The sequence below is a fragment of the Microcebus murinus genome, chromosome 5 (assembly GCF_040939455.1).
Source record: "Microcebus murinus isolate Inina chromosome 5, M.murinus_Inina_mat1.0, whole genome shotgun sequence".
Lineage (NCBI taxonomy): Eukaryota > Metazoa > Chordata > Mammalia > Primates > Cheirogaleidae > Microcebus > Microcebus murinus.
The window spans coordinates 113,151,674-113,158,248 of NC_134108.1; the positions used below are offsets into that span (position 1 = coordinate 113,151,674).

General features: G+C 51.8%; 1 pseudogene; it reads right to left on the bottom strand.

Annotated features, from left to right (window-relative positions):
* Nucleotides 1–1,323: 1,323 nt before the first annotated feature.
* Nucleotides 1,324–3,762, bottom strand: LOC105868933 (treacle protein pseudogene; annotated as a pseudogene).
* Nucleotides 3,763–6,575: the final 2,813 nt, after the last annotated feature.

Sequence of the window (6,575 nt, forward strand, 5' to 3'; positions counted from 1 at the left end):
CTGACATCCTTAAAAATGGCTCACCAGGATGGACAACAGCGTTGTTAGAGCCTGTCCCATGGCTGGTCAATAATAGGCAGATGTGCAAACCGATATTCCGCAGTTAGGGCACTGGGGACAAGGATCTGAATCTCTAGCCTTTTACACTCCCTACGGAGGTAACGGCCGTGCCCCTCCCGCACTAGCCACTCCTGGCACGGGCGGCAGGAGATACACTGTGTGCTGCCAGCCCATGCAGGGGAATACTCACCTGGAGGTTCTAGTCACCTCTGCGGATCTTTTCGTGGGTCCCCTGATTCCACGGCCGCAGCCCGAAAACCCATGCAACCCCGATGGGTTCTCGGGCCGAAACCACAGAACCCAGAGACCCCAACAAGCCAACGAGAGATGTCACACTCACTCACACACACACAGAAAGCCGGCGACAAACAAAGCAGACAACAGACAAGTGGACAGTGAGGTAAACAGACAAACTAACCTGGTCCGGACCTACTCCCCGGTCTCCTCCTGACCGAGCCCTTGGCTACAAGGTCAGCTCCAGCTCCTCCTGACCGAGCCCTAGGCTACAAGGTCAGCTCCGGAGTCCCAATGGGGCCAGAGGACGTCTCCGCCTGGCTCCGACCGGCGACTCACCAGCGCCTCCGCCTAGGTCCTGTGCTGGCGTCCTGATCCGGGGTCCTGCAAGGGGATTCCGTGTCCCTTGCCCAACACCACACCCGGCTAGTCCTGGGTGGATTTTCACACTCCTCCCTCAGCCCTGAATTCTATCCGGTGGTCTGTAGGGAAGGCAAATCCCGGACGAACCCCCAAATGTTAGGGACCGACCTTCCACAGCCCCACCGGACAGAAAAGCAGAGACATCGAGGATGTACTTACACAAGAGGAGGTTTATTTTCTGGCTAGCCAGGGTCCAAGCCCCAGAGCACCAACGCAGTGGTCACTCTTGCAGGCAAGGACCCCGACTGGGGTTGCAGCATGCCTTTTATCCCTATGGTGCATACGCTATGCAGTGGCTGATCACGCGTGGTCATGCATTGACCTTTAACATGATTGGTTGGCTGGCAGCCCCACTATACAGGGGTCCGAACAATGCAAAGTTGGCGCAATCAAGCAAGCAAGCAATGGTTTCCATGGCAAGCAAGCAACAGTTTCCAGAAGCCGGATGTTAGTTCCGGCTTCACTGGGGTGTGGGCCTTGCAGGTATGCAATGTCTCGACCCCTCACAGTACACATCTATACGAAGCGCCCTGTGCTGGGGCAGGTGGGATCAAGGTCGTGGGAGCTGGGCCCACTTTCTTCTGGGACCAGGCTCCCTGCAGGCTCGCTGGCTTGGCCAGTACGGGGACCCTGCAGCTGGCTGTCTTCTTCTCAGGGAAGGGAAGTTAAGAATTCAGTTCCGGCCCATGGCGGGCAGAGGTAGGCCAAGGTCAGAGGCGTGGGATGGTCACCACTCGGCTAAGAGATCCCTGCGCCTGGTGCCTGCGCCCTCACACGGTTGGCTCTGCTGTCTTCTTTTTCTTCTGGAATGGTAATTCAGGGTCTTTGGTTGAGGTCTTTTTTGCTTTCTTCTTCTTTTCTTTTTTATCCCTATCTTTTTTTTCTTGTCGGATTTCTTCTCTTTCTTGGTCTTTGGGCTGCTTTGATCGCCACCCTCCACCTTCACTGCCCTCTTCGGAAGCTCCCCTTTTGGCTTGTCCTTGGCCCCCTTGGATCCGGGAGACCCCCTTCCCCTTCTTCTCCTTGACATCACCACTTGATTTGTCTTTCTTTGCTTTCCCCTTGGAAGTCACGGAGGCCTTTTCTGGGGACACAGCGCCCTCCCCACCTTCCCCAGTGGCCAGCTGTTTCTTCTTGCTCTTGGGGGCCTTGGAAACCAGCTGGTCTCCTGGCAGCTTCCGCTTGCGGCCCTTCTTGCTGCTCTCCTTGGTGGCCTTCTTCTTTTCCTGCTCCAGCAGCTCTGCGAGGACCTTCGCCACCGAGGCCTGCACCTGGGCCTTGCTGAGGGGCCAGGACTCTCCCAGGAACGCCAGCGTTGACGCCTGGGGGTTCCCCGCCCCCTTCTTGGGCTTCCGGGGCTTCTGAGACATGGAGCCTAAAGCTGCCTCTTTTTTGCCTGTTTTAGGGGACGTGATGCCTGCTGCCTGTTGGGGCTCTACCTCCCGCTTGCCATCTGGATCATCTTTGATGGCCGGAGCAGAGGAAACTGAGGGGTTGGAGTCTGGCCTGGGAGTGGCCTTTGAGGTCTTGGAATTGGCTGGGGTTAGTCCAGGGATCACATAACCTGAGAGGAGAGACCGGGAAGGTGCCACCACCTCATCCTTGCTGGAGTCTGTGGTCTCCCCCACCAACGTCTCCCTGCTGGAGGTGGCTGGACCTGGCCGCTGGGCCGACTTGGCTATCTGGGGCCCTTCAGCATCCTCCTCGCTCCCTGAAGAGCTGTTGCTGCTGTCCTTGCTGTCATCTGAGCTCCCAGGGGCTTTGGCCTTGGGGTGGCCCAAGGGAGCAGTTGTGGCCTGCTGGCTGTCAGGAAGCTTGGGTTTTCTGGGGTTGCTGGTCACTCCGGTCTGGATAGGGATGCTCTGGAAACCCATCACAGGGAATGTTCCTACAGCACAGTCAACCTGAGTGGCCGGTCCCTGCTGTCTCTTGCCGTCTCACTGCAACCTCAAAGTCCTGGGCTCAAGCCATCCTCCTGCCTCAGCCTCCCAAGTAGCTGGGACTACAGGCATGCACCATCATGCCCGGCCAATTTTTCTTATATTTTGTAGAGATAGGGTCTCAATATTGCCCAGGGTGGTCTCAAACTCCTGGCCTGAAGAGATCCTCCCATCTCAGCCCCCAAAGTGCTGGGATTACAGGTGTGAGCGACCACGCCCAGCCAGTGACATAAATATCAAGAGGAATTTGAGATTTTCTTTTTTACTTTTATGGTCCTATTTTCATACTATTTGTGTGTTTAAATTGGTGTGGATATTCCACCAATACTCAATGACTATTGGATTGTATCCATTTAGCCAGATGCTTCATAGGTCTGCAGGAGAAACAAGAACACTGGTCTGAATCAATCTGATGCAGCTACCCAGCAAGTGAGTACTTGTAGCTTGTGTGCATATGTGTGTTGCAGTGAAGCCAGAGGCTGCTCTTTAATTTTTTTAAATTTATTTTTAATTTTTTTTAATTTCAGTATATTACAGGTATACAAATGTTTAGGTTACATATGTTGCCTTTGCCCCACCAACTCAGAGCTTCAAGCGAGTCCATCCCCTGCACCCATTAGGTGTGAATATACCCCTCCCCTCCCCCCAAGGGGCTGCTCTTTCATACTGGTGTATTTACATAAGTAACACATACAGTGTGGAAAATTAGAAAAAAATATAGAAAAATGTAGAGAACAAAAAACTAATGACGGTCTGCCAAAGCTTTAGATTTTATCTATCAACATTTTTTCCATTTTCGAGTTCTCGCTACTATTATTTTGAAATTCAGCAATATTTTTATTTTTCAAAAAGACAAGCATTCAGCTTCTTGTGAGTCAGGCTTCCCCTCCCCACGCCCAGAAACGGGGGTGGCTTTGTGCTGACTCTAACCACTGGGCTATCGGGCGCCGTGTGGAACGGCATCAGGCTGTTCTCCGGGCCCTCGTGGGGCGGAACTGCCGGGCGCGCGACCCGACGGCGGGCTGCGACCCGACGCCGCGTCCGGCTCAGCGACCCTCCACCGCGCTGCCGACCCGGCGGAACGCCTGCAGGAGGGAGCGCCCATTCCTGGACGTGCAAGCCAGCACAGCACGGCAGGTTAGGCTGTATCATCCTAACGTTTTTTCCTACCTATAGGATGGTACAACAACATAAGTTCCCGCTTCTTTTCCGCTTCTCCCGGCCTCCTGACCTCTCCCTGGCCTCCGCACTTTCCGCCGCCTCCGCTGTGGGAGCTGGCTGAAGGACCCGGAGGCGCGCCCAGTCTGCCCCGTAACCGCTGACGTCTACGGCTTCGGCATCGAGAATTGGCTGCCAGGAGCCTTTGGGGGCGGAGAATAAAGCGGTGATTATAAAAGCGTCACAGTGAGGCGCCTGCCAGCGGGGCAGCTACGCCCAGGCTAAGCCGCCGAAGCTGTCTTTGCCCTTTCGCTTCAGAACCGCTGCCCTGCGTTGCCCATTTTCCGCCAGTCGGCTTCGTTTCTCTTCTTTGGTCCAGCGAGGACTGAGGAGATGTGGAGCCTATAATGCTGCTTGGCCGGTAGCTGAGGAGAAGGAAGAGCCAGGGGCCAGCTAGGCACCTGGCCCAGCCCCGGGGCGCGCTCACCTGGTGATGGCCCTTCCGTTACTATGTTGTCGCCCCGACGCCAGGAAAATGCCATGGTGGCCATTTTGGAACTGGACAACTGTCACTTGGCCAATCATCTCGGAGCCTGGCAAGCAGAGTCTTCATGGTCTTTTTTTTTTATCTTGTAGCAGAGAAAACTATATGGAGGGACAATTAAGTAGTCCGGAATTTCTAGAGCTCTTTCAGGACTCATAATATCCTCACTCCAAAATATGGATATATAGAAGCTTAGAATACTCAGATGCACATTCCAGCTTCCCCCATCAACGGAAAAAAAAGCCAAACTCTGTAAAATAATTTTAAAGAGATTTATTCTGAACCAAATTTGAGGACCATGACCCAGAGCCACTGCCAAGAGGCCTTGTGCAAGAGGACTTGCTGTGACTGGGTTACAGTTTGGTTCTTATACATTTCAGAGAGACAGGGGTTTACAGGCAAACTCATATAAATCAGTATGTGGGAGGCATACATTGGTTTGGCCCAAAAAGTGGGCCATCTCTAAGGGGGTTGCTTACAGGTTATAGGTGGGTTTAAAGATTCTTTGGCTTGTCATTGGTCAGACATGAAGCTTTGTCTAAAGGCTTGGAATGTTTTAACATAAGAAGCTGTTATCAGAGATAAGCCACCAGACATAGATTTGTTGTGTAAATTAAGGACCTGCAGGTTTGTCTTGCATACCCTTAGGCCTGTTAATGGATTACAAAGGATGTTCCCAGGAAGGGAGGGAGCATAAGGCATGTCTGACCTCCCTCCTCCTGGCAGACAATTTAATTTTAGGATATTCCTTTGTCCAGGAGGGGTTCCATTCAGTCAGCTGGTGGGGGGCGTGGGCCTTAAAATTTTATGTTACTTCACACCCCCACCCCCTTTCCTAGTTGACCGATGACACATCACACTCCAGTATTCTATCCTGTGGGAAGACCCGTGACCCTGGGCGGACAGCTTAAAGAAACTTCAATTTCATTAACTGCAAAATAGGGATTATATGACCCACCTCACGGTGTTGATGTGAGGATTAAATGAGACAAGGTGCATAAAGTTTAGGCCCTTGTCTTATGCAGGGCTTTGTCTTGTTTTGCGTACCCTCCTGGGCATCGAATGGTGAGGCATACATAATGGAATACATTTGTCCAGAGAATGGATGACAAATTAGGAGCCCTGCCTTGAGATCTCCACCCTTAGCATTTGTCCACGGAAAAAAAAAGCCAAATCTGCAAAATAATCTTAAAGAGATTTATTCTGAGCCAAATTTGAGGACCATGACCCGGAGCCACTGCCAAGAGGCCTTGGGCAAGTGGACTCGCTGTGGCTGGGTTACAGTTTGGTTTTTATACATTTTAGAGACAAGGGTTATGGGTAAAGCCATCAATCAATGTGTGGGAGGTATACATTGGCTTGGCCCAGAAAGGAGGGCCATCTTGAAGTGAGGGCTTACAGGTTATAGGTGTGTTTAAAGATTCTTTAGATTGTAATTGGCTAAAGACATGAAGCTTTGTCTAAAGAGGTGGAATGTTGGCCGGGCGCGGTGGCTCACGCCTGTAATCCTAGCTCTTGGGAGGCCGAGGCGGGCGGATTGCTCAAGGTCAGGAGTTCAAAACCAGCCTGAGCAAGAGCGAGACCCCGTCTCTACTATAAATAGAAAGAAATTAATTGGCCAACTGATATATATATATAAAAAATTAGCCGGGCATGGTGGCGCATGCCTGCAGTCCCAGCTACCCGGGAGGCTGAGGCAGAAGGATCGCTCGAGCCCAGGAGTTTGAGGTTGCTGTGAGCTAGGCTGACGCCACGGCACTCACTCTAGCCTGGACAACAAAGCGAGACTCTGTCTCAAAAAAAAAAAAAATAAAAAAAATAAAGAGGTGGAATGTTTTAACATAAACTGTTTACCAGAGGTAAGCCACCATTTGTTGCAAATAGAAGGCCTGCATGTTTGTCTTGCATACCCTCAGGCCTGTTAATGGGTTACAAAGGAAGTCTCCAAGAAGGGAGGCCTGTCTGACCTCCCTCCTCCTGGCAGGCAACTTTGCCCTTGAATATTCCTCTGGCCACGAGGGGGTCCATTCAGTCAGCCGGTAGGGGTTGAGGATTTTAGTTCACACATTCTACCACCTCTCGGGCTGTGGGTTCGCCCTCAGGCACCTTCTTGTATTCAAACCCCCCAGTACTATATTTATATTTTTACTTGATCTAGGTTACACCAATCTGTTACCTAAGAGATTAGTATTTTTTATTTTTGATCTTGAATTGTG